At 52.2% G+C, this 9,724-nt stretch overlaps 28 non-coding genes across 28 annotated transcripts; all 28 read left to right on the forward strand.

The window, feature by feature from the left end:
• The first annotated feature begins 162 nt into the window (after nucleotides 1-162).
• TRNAS-UGA (transfer RNA serine (anticodon UGA)) lies at nucleotides 163-244 on the forward strand. Its single transcript has one exon. It is a non-coding gene; the product is annotated as a tRNA-Ser (tRNA).
• Nucleotides 245-516: 272 nt separating this feature from the next.
• On the forward strand, nucleotides 517-598 carry TRNAS-CGA (transfer RNA serine (anticodon CGA)). The gene has a single exon. It is a non-coding gene; the product is annotated as a tRNA-Ser (tRNA).
• Nucleotides 599-887: 289 nt separating this feature from the next.
• TRNAI-AAU (transfer RNA isoleucine (anticodon AAU)) lies at nucleotides 888-961 on the forward strand. Its single transcript has one exon. It is a non-coding gene; the product is annotated as a tRNA-Ile (tRNA).
• Nucleotides 962-1,057: 96 nt separating this feature from the next.
• Nucleotides 1,058-1,131, forward strand: TRNAI-AAU (transfer RNA isoleucine (anticodon AAU)). The gene has a single exon. It is a non-coding gene; the product is annotated as a tRNA-Ile (tRNA).
• Nucleotides 1,132-1,229: 98 nt separating this feature from the next.
• TRNAI-AAU (transfer RNA isoleucine (anticodon AAU)) lies at nucleotides 1,230-1,303 on the forward strand. Its single transcript has one exon. It is a non-coding gene; the product is annotated as a tRNA-Ile (tRNA).
• A 391-nt stretch (nucleotides 1,304-1,694) lies between these two features.
• TRNAS-UGA (transfer RNA serine (anticodon UGA)) lies at nucleotides 1,695-1,776 on the forward strand. Its single transcript has one exon. It is a non-coding gene; the product is annotated as a tRNA-Ser (tRNA).
• A 270-nt stretch (nucleotides 1,777-2,046) lies between these two features.
• TRNAS-CGA (transfer RNA serine (anticodon CGA)) lies at nucleotides 2,047-2,128 on the forward strand. Its single transcript has one exon. It is a non-coding gene; the product is annotated as a tRNA-Ser (tRNA).
• Nucleotides 2,129-2,587: 459 nt separating this feature from the next.
• Nucleotides 2,588-2,661, forward strand: TRNAI-AAU (transfer RNA isoleucine (anticodon AAU)). Its single transcript has one exon. It is a non-coding gene; the product is annotated as a tRNA-Ile (tRNA).
• A 97-nt stretch (nucleotides 2,662-2,758) lies between these two features.
• Nucleotides 2,759-2,832, forward strand: TRNAI-AAU (transfer RNA isoleucine (anticodon AAU)). The gene has a single exon. It is a non-coding gene; the product is annotated as a tRNA-Ile (tRNA).
• A 392-nt stretch (nucleotides 2,833-3,224) lies between these two features.
• On the forward strand, nucleotides 3,225-3,306 carry TRNAS-UGA (transfer RNA serine (anticodon UGA)). Its single transcript has one exon. It is a non-coding gene; the product is annotated as a tRNA-Ser (tRNA).
• A 270-nt stretch (nucleotides 3,307-3,576) lies between these two features.
• On the forward strand, nucleotides 3,577-3,658 carry TRNAS-CGA (transfer RNA serine (anticodon CGA)). Its single transcript has one exon. It is a non-coding gene; the product is annotated as a tRNA-Ser (tRNA).
• A 289-nt stretch (nucleotides 3,659-3,947) lies between these two features.
• On the forward strand, nucleotides 3,948-4,021 carry TRNAI-AAU (transfer RNA isoleucine (anticodon AAU)). Its single transcript has one exon. It is a non-coding gene; the product is annotated as a tRNA-Ile (tRNA).
• Nucleotides 4,022-4,288: 267 nt separating this feature from the next.
• TRNAI-AAU (transfer RNA isoleucine (anticodon AAU)) lies at nucleotides 4,289-4,362 on the forward strand. Its single transcript has one exon. It is a non-coding gene; the product is annotated as a tRNA-Ile (tRNA).
• A 394-nt stretch (nucleotides 4,363-4,756) lies between these two features.
• TRNAS-UGA (transfer RNA serine (anticodon UGA)) lies at nucleotides 4,757-4,838 on the forward strand. The gene has a single exon. It is a non-coding gene; the product is annotated as a tRNA-Ser (tRNA).
• Nucleotides 4,839-5,109: 271 nt separating this feature from the next.
• Nucleotides 5,110-5,191, forward strand: TRNAS-CGA (transfer RNA serine (anticodon CGA)). The gene has a single exon. It is a non-coding gene; the product is annotated as a tRNA-Ser (tRNA).
• Nucleotides 5,192-5,480: 289 nt separating this feature from the next.
• On the forward strand, nucleotides 5,481-5,554 carry TRNAI-AAU (transfer RNA isoleucine (anticodon AAU)). Its single transcript has one exon. It is a non-coding gene; the product is annotated as a tRNA-Ile (tRNA).
• Nucleotides 5,555-5,651: 97 nt separating this feature from the next.
• TRNAI-AAU (transfer RNA isoleucine (anticodon AAU)) lies at nucleotides 5,652-5,725 on the forward strand. The gene has a single exon. It is a non-coding gene; the product is annotated as a tRNA-Ile (tRNA).
• Nucleotides 5,726-5,822: 97 nt separating this feature from the next.
• On the forward strand, nucleotides 5,823-5,896 carry TRNAI-AAU (transfer RNA isoleucine (anticodon AAU)). The gene has a single exon. It is a non-coding gene; the product is annotated as a tRNA-Ile (tRNA).
• Nucleotides 5,897-6,289: 393 nt separating this feature from the next.
• TRNAS-UGA (transfer RNA serine (anticodon UGA)) lies at nucleotides 6,290-6,371 on the forward strand. The gene has a single exon. It is a non-coding gene; the product is annotated as a tRNA-Ser (tRNA).
• A 271-nt stretch (nucleotides 6,372-6,642) lies between these two features.
• Nucleotides 6,643-6,724, forward strand: TRNAS-CGA (transfer RNA serine (anticodon CGA)). Its single transcript has one exon. It is a non-coding gene; the product is annotated as a tRNA-Ser (tRNA).
• Nucleotides 6,725-7,013: 289 nt separating this feature from the next.
• Nucleotides 7,014-7,087, forward strand: TRNAI-AAU (transfer RNA isoleucine (anticodon AAU)). Its single transcript has one exon. It is a non-coding gene; the product is annotated as a tRNA-Ile (tRNA).
• Nucleotides 7,088-7,183: 96 nt separating this feature from the next.
• Nucleotides 7,184-7,257, forward strand: TRNAI-AAU (transfer RNA isoleucine (anticodon AAU)). Its single transcript has one exon. It is a non-coding gene; the product is annotated as a tRNA-Ile (tRNA).
• Nucleotides 7,258-7,354: 97 nt separating this feature from the next.
• Nucleotides 7,355-7,428, forward strand: TRNAI-AAU (transfer RNA isoleucine (anticodon AAU)). Its single transcript has one exon. It is a non-coding gene; the product is annotated as a tRNA-Ile (tRNA).
• Nucleotides 7,429-7,818: 390 nt separating this feature from the next.
• TRNAS-UGA (transfer RNA serine (anticodon UGA)) lies at nucleotides 7,819-7,900 on the forward strand. Its single transcript has one exon. It is a non-coding gene; the product is annotated as a tRNA-Ser (tRNA).
• A 271-nt stretch (nucleotides 7,901-8,171) lies between these two features.
• On the forward strand, nucleotides 8,172-8,253 carry TRNAS-CGA (transfer RNA serine (anticodon CGA)). Its single transcript has one exon. It is a non-coding gene; the product is annotated as a tRNA-Ser (tRNA).
• Nucleotides 8,254-8,713: 460 nt separating this feature from the next.
• TRNAI-AAU (transfer RNA isoleucine (anticodon AAU)) lies at nucleotides 8,714-8,787 on the forward strand. Its single transcript has one exon. It is a non-coding gene; the product is annotated as a tRNA-Ile (tRNA).
• Nucleotides 8,788-9,179: 392 nt separating this feature from the next.
• Nucleotides 9,180-9,261, forward strand: TRNAS-UGA (transfer RNA serine (anticodon UGA)). Its single transcript has one exon. It is a non-coding gene; the product is annotated as a tRNA-Ser (tRNA).
• Nucleotides 9,262-9,532: 271 nt separating this feature from the next.
• On the forward strand, nucleotides 9,533-9,614 carry TRNAS-CGA (transfer RNA serine (anticodon CGA)). Its single transcript has one exon. It is a non-coding gene; the product is annotated as a tRNA-Ser (tRNA).
• Nucleotides 9,615-9,724: the final 110 nt, after the last annotated feature.

Below are 9,724 nucleotides of genomic sequence, written 5' to 3' on the forward strand. Positions count from 1 at the left end.
CAAGAACTCTCAGCTCAAAGTTGCCCGTTTCTGAACGGCAAAGAGTGTTGCACGCCTGCGCTGAGTTAGCACTCTGAAGCCTCGTCTTACATTCAAGGCGAAGCCCCTGAGCTGTAGTTGACAGATGACCACCGATGAGGGAGCTGGGAAGCACAGCGGTCAGCTGTGATGGCCGAGTGGTTAAGGCGTTGGACTTGAAATCCAATGGGGTCTCCCCGCACAGGTTCAAATCCTGTTCACAGCGCAGTGCCTTTCTTTTCTTTTCTATGTGTTCCATGGGAAGGGACACCTACCTCTGCTTCATCTCGTAGAGATCAATAATTGAAGTCAACCAGCTGTAAGGAGAGACATTCCCCATTCCTGCCCCTTGCCGTGAAGAACCAGACTCTAGTAGCTTAATTCCCCCCCCGTTCGGGCCCATGCCCTAAACTGTCATTTCCAAACGGCACCTGCTAGACTGTCATTTGCAAAAGACATTCGCCAAGTGGGAAGGCGTGTCCTAGTGGAGGCGTGGCAGCTGTGATGGCCGAGTGGTTAAGGCGTTGGACTCGAAATCCAATGGGGTCTCCCCGCACAGGTTCAAATCCTGTTCACAGCGGAGGCTTTTAGGCCCTGGTGGAGAGAAATCCTACCCTCTTTCAGCCTTTACGCATCCCTTTGATATGTTGCAGTCCAAACGGGAAGAGTTTTACTCTCTGCTTTTCCAGCAGACCATCCACAGTGCCCTCTTCAACCTGTCAAATCCCACATCACACCTTTAAAAAAAGGTGCCGTAGCCAAATCCAATGGCTTCTCTGCACACGGATCCAAATTCTCTTTGCTGCTTTATGCGCCATAGAGTGAAAGGCCGAGACGGAAACAAAGCGAGGCGCACGGGGGTGAACCGTGGCCGGTTAGCTCAGTTGGTTAGAGCGTGGTGCTAATAACGCCAAGGTCGCGGGTTCGATCCCCGTACGGGCCAGTCTGCATTTTGTCTCTATGCAGCAGTGGTCTAACCCACCATGCCGAAGGCGGAAAACCATGTCGGAAAAAAAAAAACGTGCGACGTGTGTACCGTGGCCGGTTAGCTCAGTTGGTTAGAGCGTGGTGCTAATAACGCCAAGGTCGCGGGTTCGATCCCCGTACGGGCCAGTTGACCTTTTGTCTCTATGCAGCAGTGGTCTAACCCACCCCATGCCGAAGGCGGAAAACCATGTCGGAAAAAAAAAAGCGTGCGATGTGCGTGTCGTGGCCGGTTAGCTCAGTTGGTTAGAGCGTGGTGCTAATAACGCCAAGGTCGCGGGTTCGATCCCCGTACGGGCCAGTCTTCCCTCCATCTTTATGAAGCAAAGGTGCAACCTACACAGTAAAGGCAGAAATGCTTCTGGTGAAACTCCTAACTCTGGATGCTTGCAAGTTCAAGTCCTGTTGCTGCACCACCAGAGTCCTAACTCCCATCATAAAGGCAGAAAACCTTGTTGCAACAATCTTATCTATGCAGAACGTCATCGGAAAGTTTTTATTCCGCCGAATGAATAGCCTCCCCCCCCCCCCAAGAACTCTCAGCTCAAAGTTGCCCGTTTCTGAACGGCAAAGAGTGTTGCACGCCTGCGCTGAGTTAGCACTCTGAAGCCTCGTCTTACATTCAAGGCGAAGCCCCTGAGCTGTAGTTGACAGATGACCACCGATGAGGGAGCTGGGAAGCACAGCGGTCAGCTGTGATGGCCGAGTGGTTAAGGCGTTGGACTTGAAATCCAATGGGGTCTCCCCGCACAGGTTCAAATCCTGTTCACAGCGCAGTGCCTTTCTTTTCTTTCTATGTGTTCCATGGGAAGGGACACCTACCTCTGCTTCATCTCGTAGAGATCAATAATTGAAGTCAACCAGCTGTAAGGAGAGACATTCCCCATTCCTGCCCCTTGCCGTGAAGAACCAGACTCTAGTAGCTTAATTCCCCCCCGTTCGGGCCCATGCCCTAAACTGTCATTTCCAAACGGCACCTGCTAGACTGTCATTTGCAAAAGACATTCGCCAAGTGGGAAGGCGTGTCCTAGTGGAGGCGTGGCAGCTGTGATGGCCGAGTGGTTAAGGCGTTGGACTCGAAATCCAATGGGGTCTCCCCGCACAGGTTCAAATCCTGTTCACAGCGGAGGCTTTTAGGCCCTGGTGGAGAGAAATCCTACCCTCTTTCAGCCTTTACGCATCCCTTTGATATGTTGCAGTCCAAACGGGAAGAGTTTTACTCTCTGCTTTTCCAGCAGACCATCCACAGTGCCCTCTTCAACCTGTCAAATCCCACATCACACCTTTAAAAAAAGGTGCCGTAGCCAAATCCAATGGCTTCTGTGCACACGGATCCAAATTCTCTTTGCTGCTTTATGCGCCATAGAGTGAAAGGCCGAGACGGAAACAAAGCGAGGCGCACGGGGGTGAACCGTGGCCGGTTAGCTCAGTTGGTTAGAGCGTGGTGCTAATAAAGCCAAGGTCGCGGGTTCGATCCCCGTACGGGCCAGTCTGCATTTTGTCTCTATGCAGCAGTGGTCTAACCCACCATGCCGAAGGCGGAAAACCATGTCGGAAAAAAAAAAACGTGCGACGTGTGTACCGTGGCCGGTTAGCTCAGTTGGTTAGAGCGTGGTGCTAATAACGCCAAGGTCGCGGGTTCGATCCCCGTACGGGCCAGTTGACCTTTTGTCTCTATGCAGCAGTGGTCTAACCCACCCCATGCCGAAGGCGGAAAACCATGTCGGAAAAAAAAAGCGTGCGATGTGCGTGTCGTGGCCGGTTAGCTCAGTTGGTTAGAGCGTGGTGCTAATAACGCCAAGGTCGCGGGTTCGATCCCCGTACGGGCCAGTCTTCCCTCCATCTTTATGAAGCAAAGGTGCAACCTACACAGTAAAGGCAGAAATGCTTCTGGTGAAACCCCTAACTCTGGATGCTTGCAAGTTCAAGTCCTGTTGCTGCACCACCAGAGTCCTAACTCCCATCATAAAGGCAGAAAACCTTGTTGCAACAATCTTATCTATGCAGAACGTCATCAGAAAGTTTTTATTCCGCCGAATGAATAGTCTCCCCCCCCCCCCCAAGAACTCTCAGCTCAAAGTTGCCCGTTTCTGAACGGCAAAGAGTGTTGCACGCCTGCGCTGAGTTAGCACTCTGAAGCCTCGTATTACATTCAAGGCGAAGCCCCTGAGCTGTAGTTGACAGATGACCACCGATGAGGGAGCTGGGAAGCACAGCGGTCAGCTGTGATGGCCGAGTGGTTAAGGCGTTGGACTTGAAATCCAATGGGGTCTCCCCGCACAGGTTCAAATCCTGTTCACAGCGCAGTGCCTTTCTTTTCTTTTCTATGTGTTCCATGGGAAGGGACACCTACCTCTGCTTCATCTCGTAGAGATCAATAATTGAAGTCAACCAGCTGTAAGGAGAGACATTCCCCATTCCTGCCCCTTGCCGTGAAGAACCAGACTCTAGAAGCTTAATTCCCCCCGTTCGGGCCCATGCCCTAAACTGTCATTTCCAAACGGCACCTGCTAGACTGTCATTTGCAAAAGACATTCGCCAAGTGGGAAGGCGTGTCCTAGTGGAGGCGTGGCAGCTGTGATGGCCGAGTGGTTAAGGCGTTGGACTCGAAATCCAATGGGGTCTCCCCGCACAGGTTCAAATCCTGTTCACAGCGGAGGCTTTTAGGCCCTGGTGGAGTGAAATCCTACCCTCTTTCAGCCTTTACGCATCCCTTTGATATGTTGCAGTCCAAACGGGAAGAGTTTTACTCTCTGCTTTTCCAGCAGACCATCCACAGTGCCCTCTTCAACCTGTCAAATCCCACATCACACCTTTAAAAAAAGGTGCCGTAGCCAAATCCAATGGCTTCTCTGCACACGGATCCAAATTCTCTTTGCTGCTTTATGCGCCATAGAGTGAAAGGCCGAGACGGAAACAAAGCGAGGCGCACGGGGGTGAACCGTGGCCGGTTAGCTCAGTTGGTTAGAGCGTGGTGCTAATAACGCCAAGGTCGCGGGTTCGATCCCCGTACGGGCCAGTCTGCACTTTGTTTCTATGCAGCAGTGGTCTAACCCACCATGCCGAAGGCGGAAAACCATGTCGGAAAAAAAAAAACGTGCGACGTGCGTACCGTGGCCGGTTAGCTCAGTTGGTTAGAGCGTGGTGCTAATAACGCCAAGGTCGCGGGTTCGATCCCCTTACGGGCCAGTTGACCTTTTGTCTCTATGCAGCAGTGGTCTAACCCACCCCATGCCGAAGGCGGAAAACCATGTCGGAAAAAAAAAGCGTGCGATGTGCGTGTCGTGGCCGGTTAGCTCAGTTGGTTAGAGCGTGGTGCTAATAACGCCAAGGTCGCGGGTTCGATCCCCGTACGGGCCAGTCTTCCCTCCATCTTTAAGAAGCAAAGGTGCAACCTACACAGTAAAGGCAGAAATGCTTCTGGTGAAACTCCTAACTCTGGATGCTTGCAAGTTCAAGTCCTGTTGCTGCACCACCAGAGTCCTAACTCCCATCATAAAGGCAGAAAACCTTGTTGCAACAATCTTATCTATGCAGAACGTCATCGGAAAGTTTTTATTCCGCCGAATGAATAGCCTCCACCCCCCCCCCCCAAGAACTCTCAGCTCAAAGTTGCCCGTTTCTGAACGGCAAAGAGTGTTGCACGCCTGCGCTGAGTTAGCACTCTGAAGCCTCGTCTTACATTCAAGGCGAAGCCCCTGAGCTGTAGTTGACAGATGACCACCGATGAGGGAGCTGGGAAGCACAGCGGTCAGCTGTGATGGCCGAGTGGTTAAGGCGTTGGACTTGAAATCCAATGGGGTCTCCCCGCACAGGTTCAAATCCTGTTCACAGCGCAGTGCCTTTCTTTTATTTTCTATGTGTTCCATGGGAAGGGACACCTACCTCTGCTTCATCTCGTAGAGATCAATAATTGAAGTCAACCAGCTGTAAGGAGAGACATTCCCCATTCCTGCCCCTTGCCGTGAAGAACCAGACTCTAGTAGCTTAATTCCCCCCCGTTCGGGCCCATGCCCTAAACTGTCATTTCCAAACGGCACCTGCTAGACTGTCATTTGCAAAAGACATTCGCCAAGTGGGAAGGCGTGTCCTAGTGGAGGCGTGGCAGCTGTGATGGCCGAGTGGTTAAGGCGTTGGACTCGAAATCCAATGGGGTCTCCCCGCACAGGTTCAAATCCTGTTCACAGCGGAGCCTTTTAGGCCCTGGTGGAGAGAAATCCTACCCTCTTTCAGCCTTTACGCATCCCTTTGATATGTTGCAGTCCAAACGGGAAGAGTTTTACTCTCTGCTTTTCCAGCAGACCATCCACAGTGCCCTCTTCAACCTGTCAAATCCCACATCACACCTTTAAAAAAAGGTGCCGTAGCCAAATCCAATGGCTTCTCTGCACACGGATCCAAATTCTCTTTGCTGCTTTATGCGCCATAGAGTGAAAGGCCGAGACGGAAACAAAGCGAGGCGCACGGGGGTGAACCGTGGCCGGTTAGCTCAGTTGGTTAGAGCGTGGTGCTAATAACGCCAAGGTCGCGGGTTCGATCCCCGTACGGGCCAGTCTGCATTTTGTCTCTATGCAGCAGTGGTCTAACCCACCATGCCGAAGGCGGAAAACCATGTCGGAAAAAAAAAAAACGTGCGACGTGCGTACCGTGGCCGGTTAGCTCAGTTGGTTAGAGCGTGGTGCTAATAACGCCAAGGTCGCGGGTTCGATCCCCGTACGGGCCAGTTGACCTTTTGTCTCTATGCAGCAGTGGTCTAACCCACCCCATGCCGAAGGCGGAAAACCATGTCGGAAAAAAAAAGCGTGCGATGTGCGTGTCGTGGCCGGTTAGCTCAGTTGGTTAGAGCGTGGTGCTAATAACGCCAAGGTCGCGGGTTCGATCCCCGTACGGGCCAGTCTTCCCTCCATCTTTATGAAGCAAAGGTGCAACCTACACAGTAAAGGCAGAAATGCTTCTGGTGAAACTCCTAACTCTGGATGCTTGCAAGTTCAAGTCCTGTTGCTGCACCACCAGAGTCCTAACTCCCATCATAAAGGCAGAAAACCTTGTTGCAACAATCTTATCTATGCAGAACGTCATCGGAAAGTTTTTATTCCGCCGAATGAATAGCCTCCCCCCCCCCCCCCAAGAACTCTCAGCTCAAAGTTGCCCGTTTCTGAACGGCAAAGAGTGTTGCACGCCTGCGCTGAGTTAGCACTCTGAAGCCTCGTCTTACATTCAAGGCGAAGCCCCTGAGCTGTAGTTGACAGATGACCACCGATGAGGGAGCTGGGAAGCACAGCGGTCAGCTGTGATGGCCGAGTGGTTAAGGCGTTGGACTTGAAATCCAATGGGGTCTCCCCGCACAGGTTCAAATCCTGTTCACAGCGCAGTGCCTTTCTTTTCTTTTCTATGTGTTCCATGGGAAGGGACACCTACCTCTGCTTCATCTCGTAGAGATCAATAATTGAAGTCAACCAGCTGTAAGGAGAGACATTCCCCATTCCTGCCCCTTGCCGTGAAGAACCAGACTCTAGTAGCTTAATTCCCCCCCGTTCGGGCCCATGCCCTAAACTGCCATTTCCAAACGGCACCTGCTAGACTGTCATTTGCAAAAGACATTCGCCAAGTGGGAAGGCGTGTCCTAGTGGAGGCGTGGCAGCTGTGATGGCCGAGTGGTTAAGGCGTTGGACTCGAAATCCAATGGGGTCTCCCCGCACAGGTTCAAATCCTGTTCACAGCGGAGGCTTTTAGGCCCTGGTGGAGAGAAATCCTACCCTCTTTCAGCCTTTACGCGTCCCTTTGATATATTGCAGTCCAAACGGGAAGAGTTTTACTCTCTGCTTTTCCAGCAGACCATCCACAGTGCCCTCTTCAACCTGTCAAACCCCACATCACACCTTTAAAAAAAGGTGCCGTAGCCAAATCCAATGGCTTCTGTGCACACGGATCCAAATTCTCTTTGCTGCTTTATGCGCCATAGAGTGAAAGGCCGAGACGGAAACAAAGCGAGGCGCACGGGGGTGAAGCGTGGCCGGTTAGCTCAGTTGGTTAGAGCGTGGTGCTAATAACGCCAAGGTCGCGGGTTCGATCCCCGTACGGGCCAGTCTGCATTTTGTCTCTATGCAGCAGTGGTCTAACCCACCATGCCGAAGGCGGAAAACCATGTCGGAAAAAAAAAAACGTGCGATGTGCGTACCGTGGCCGGTTAGCTCAGTTGGTTAGAGCGTGGTGCTAATAACGCCAAGGTCGCGGGTTCGATCCCCGTACGGGCCAGTTGACCTTTTGTCTCTATGCAGCAGTGGTCTAACCCACCCCATGCCGAAGGCGGAAAACCATGTCGGAAAAAAAAAGCGAGCGATGTGCGTGTCGTGGCCGGTTAGCTCAGTTGGTTAGAGCGTGGTGCTAATAACGCCAAGGTCGCGGGTTCGATCCCCGTACGGGCCAATCTTCCCTCCATCTTTAAGAAGCAGAGGTGCAACCTACACAGTAAAGGCAGAAATGCTTCTGGTGAAACTCCTAACTCTGGATGCTTGCAAGTTCAAGTCCTGTTGCTGCACCACCAGAGTCCTAACTCCCATCATAAAGGCAGAAAACCTTGTTGCAACAATCTTATCTATGCAGAACGTCATCGCAAAGTTTTTATTCCGCCGAATGAATAGCCTCCCCCCCCCCCAAGAACTCTCAGCTCAAAGTTGCCCGTTTCTGAACGGCAAAGAGTGTTGCACGCCTGCGCTGAGTTAGCACTCTGAAGCCTCGTCTTACATTCAAGGCGAAGCCCCTGAGCTGTAGTTGACAGATGACCACCGATGAGGGAGCTGGGAAGCACAGCGGTCAGCTGTGATGGCCGAGTGGTTAAGGCGTTGGACTTGAAATCCAATGGGGTCTCCCCGCACAGGTTCAAATCCTGTTCACAGCGCAGTGCCTTTCTTTTCTTTTCTATGTGTTCCATGGGAAGGGACACCTACCTCTGCTTTATCTCGTAGAGATCAATAATTGAAGTCAACCAGCTGTAAGGAGAGACATTCCCCATTCCTGCCCCTTGCCGTGAAGAACCAGACTCTAGTAGCTTAATTCCCCCCCGTTCGGGCCCATGCCCTAAACTGCCATTTCCAAACGGCACCTGCTAGACTGTCATTTGCAAAAGACATTCGCCAAGTGGGAAGGCGTGTCCTAGTGGAGGCGTGGCAGCTGTGATGGCCGAGTGGTTAAGGCGTTGGACTCGAAATCCAATGGGGTCTCCCCGCACAGGTTCAAATCCTGTTCACAGCGGAGGCTTTTAGGCCCTGGTGGAGAGAAATCCTACCCTCTTTCAGCCTTTACGCGTCCCTTTGATATGTTGCAGTCCAAACGGGAAGAGTTTTACTCTCTGCTTTTCCAGCAGACCATCCACAGTGCCCTCTTCAACCTGTCAAACCCCACATCACACCTTTAAAAAAAGGTGCCGTCGCCAAATCCAATGGCTTCTGTGCACACGGATCCAAATTCTCTTTGCTGCTTTATGCGCCATAGAGTGAAAGGCCGAGACGGAAACAAAGCGAGGCGCACGGGGGTGAACCGTGGCCGGTTAGCTCAGTTGGTTAGAGCGTGGTGCTAATAACGCCAAGGTCGCGGGTTCCATCCCCGTACGGGCCAGTTGACCTTTTGTCTCTATGCAGCAGTGGTCTAACCCACCCCATGCCGAAGGCGGAAAACCATGTCGGAAAAAAAAAGCGTGCGATGTGCGTGTCGTGGCCGGTTAGCTCAGTTGGTTAGAGCGTGGTGCTAATAACGCCAAGGTCGCGGGTTCGATCCCCGTACGGGCCAGTCTTCCCTCCATCTTTATGAAGCAAAGGTGCAATCTACACAGTAAAGGCAGAAATGCTTCTGGTGAAACTCCTAACTCTGGATGCTTGCAAGTTCAAGTCCTGTTGCTGCACCACCAGAGTCCTAACTCCCATCATAAAGGCAGAAAACCTTGTTGCAACAATCTTATCTATGCAGAACGTCATCGCAAAGTTTTTATTCCGCCGAATGAATAGCCTCCCCCCCCCCCCCAAGAACTCTCAGCTCAAAGTTGCCCGTTTCTGAACGGCAAAGAGTGTTGCACGCCTGCGCTGAGTTAGCACTCTGAAGCCTCGTCTTACATTCAAGGCGAAGCCCCTGAGCTGTAGTTGACAGATGACCACCGATGAGGGAGCTGGGAAGCACGGCGGTCAGCTGTGATGGCCGAGTGGTTAAGGCGTTGGACTTGAAATCCAATGGGGTCTCCCCGCACAGGTTCAAATCCTGTTCACAGCGCAGTGCCTTTCTTTTCTTTTCTATGTGTTCCATGGGAAGGGACACCTACCTCTGCTTTATCTCGTAGAGATCAATAATTGAAGTCAACCAGCTGTAAGGAGAGACATTCCCCATTCCTGCCCCTTGCCGTGAAGAACCAGACTCTAGTAGCTTAATTCCCCCCCGTTCGGGCCCATGCCCTAAACTGCCATTTCCAAACGGCACCTGCTAGACTGTCATTTGCAAAAGACATTCGCCAAGTGGGACGGCGTGTCCTAGTGGAGGCGTGGCAGCTGTGATGGCCGAGTGGTTAAGGCGTTGGACTCGAAATCCAATGGGGTCTCCCCGCACAGGTTCAAATCCTGTTCACAGCGGAGGCTTTTAGGCCCTGGTGGAGAGAAATCCTACCCTCTTTCAGCCTTTACGCGTCCCTTTGATATGTTGCAGTCCAAACGGGAAGAGTTTTACTCTCTGCTTTTCCAGC

The sequence above is a fragment of the Dendropsophus ebraccatus genome, chromosome 1 (genome assembly GCF_027789765.1).
Source record: "Dendropsophus ebraccatus isolate aDenEbr1 chromosome 1, aDenEbr1.pat, whole genome shotgun sequence".
In the NCBI taxonomy this organism is placed as follows: domain Eukaryota; kingdom Metazoa; phylum Chordata; class Amphibia; order Anura; family Hylidae; genus Dendropsophus; species Dendropsophus ebraccatus.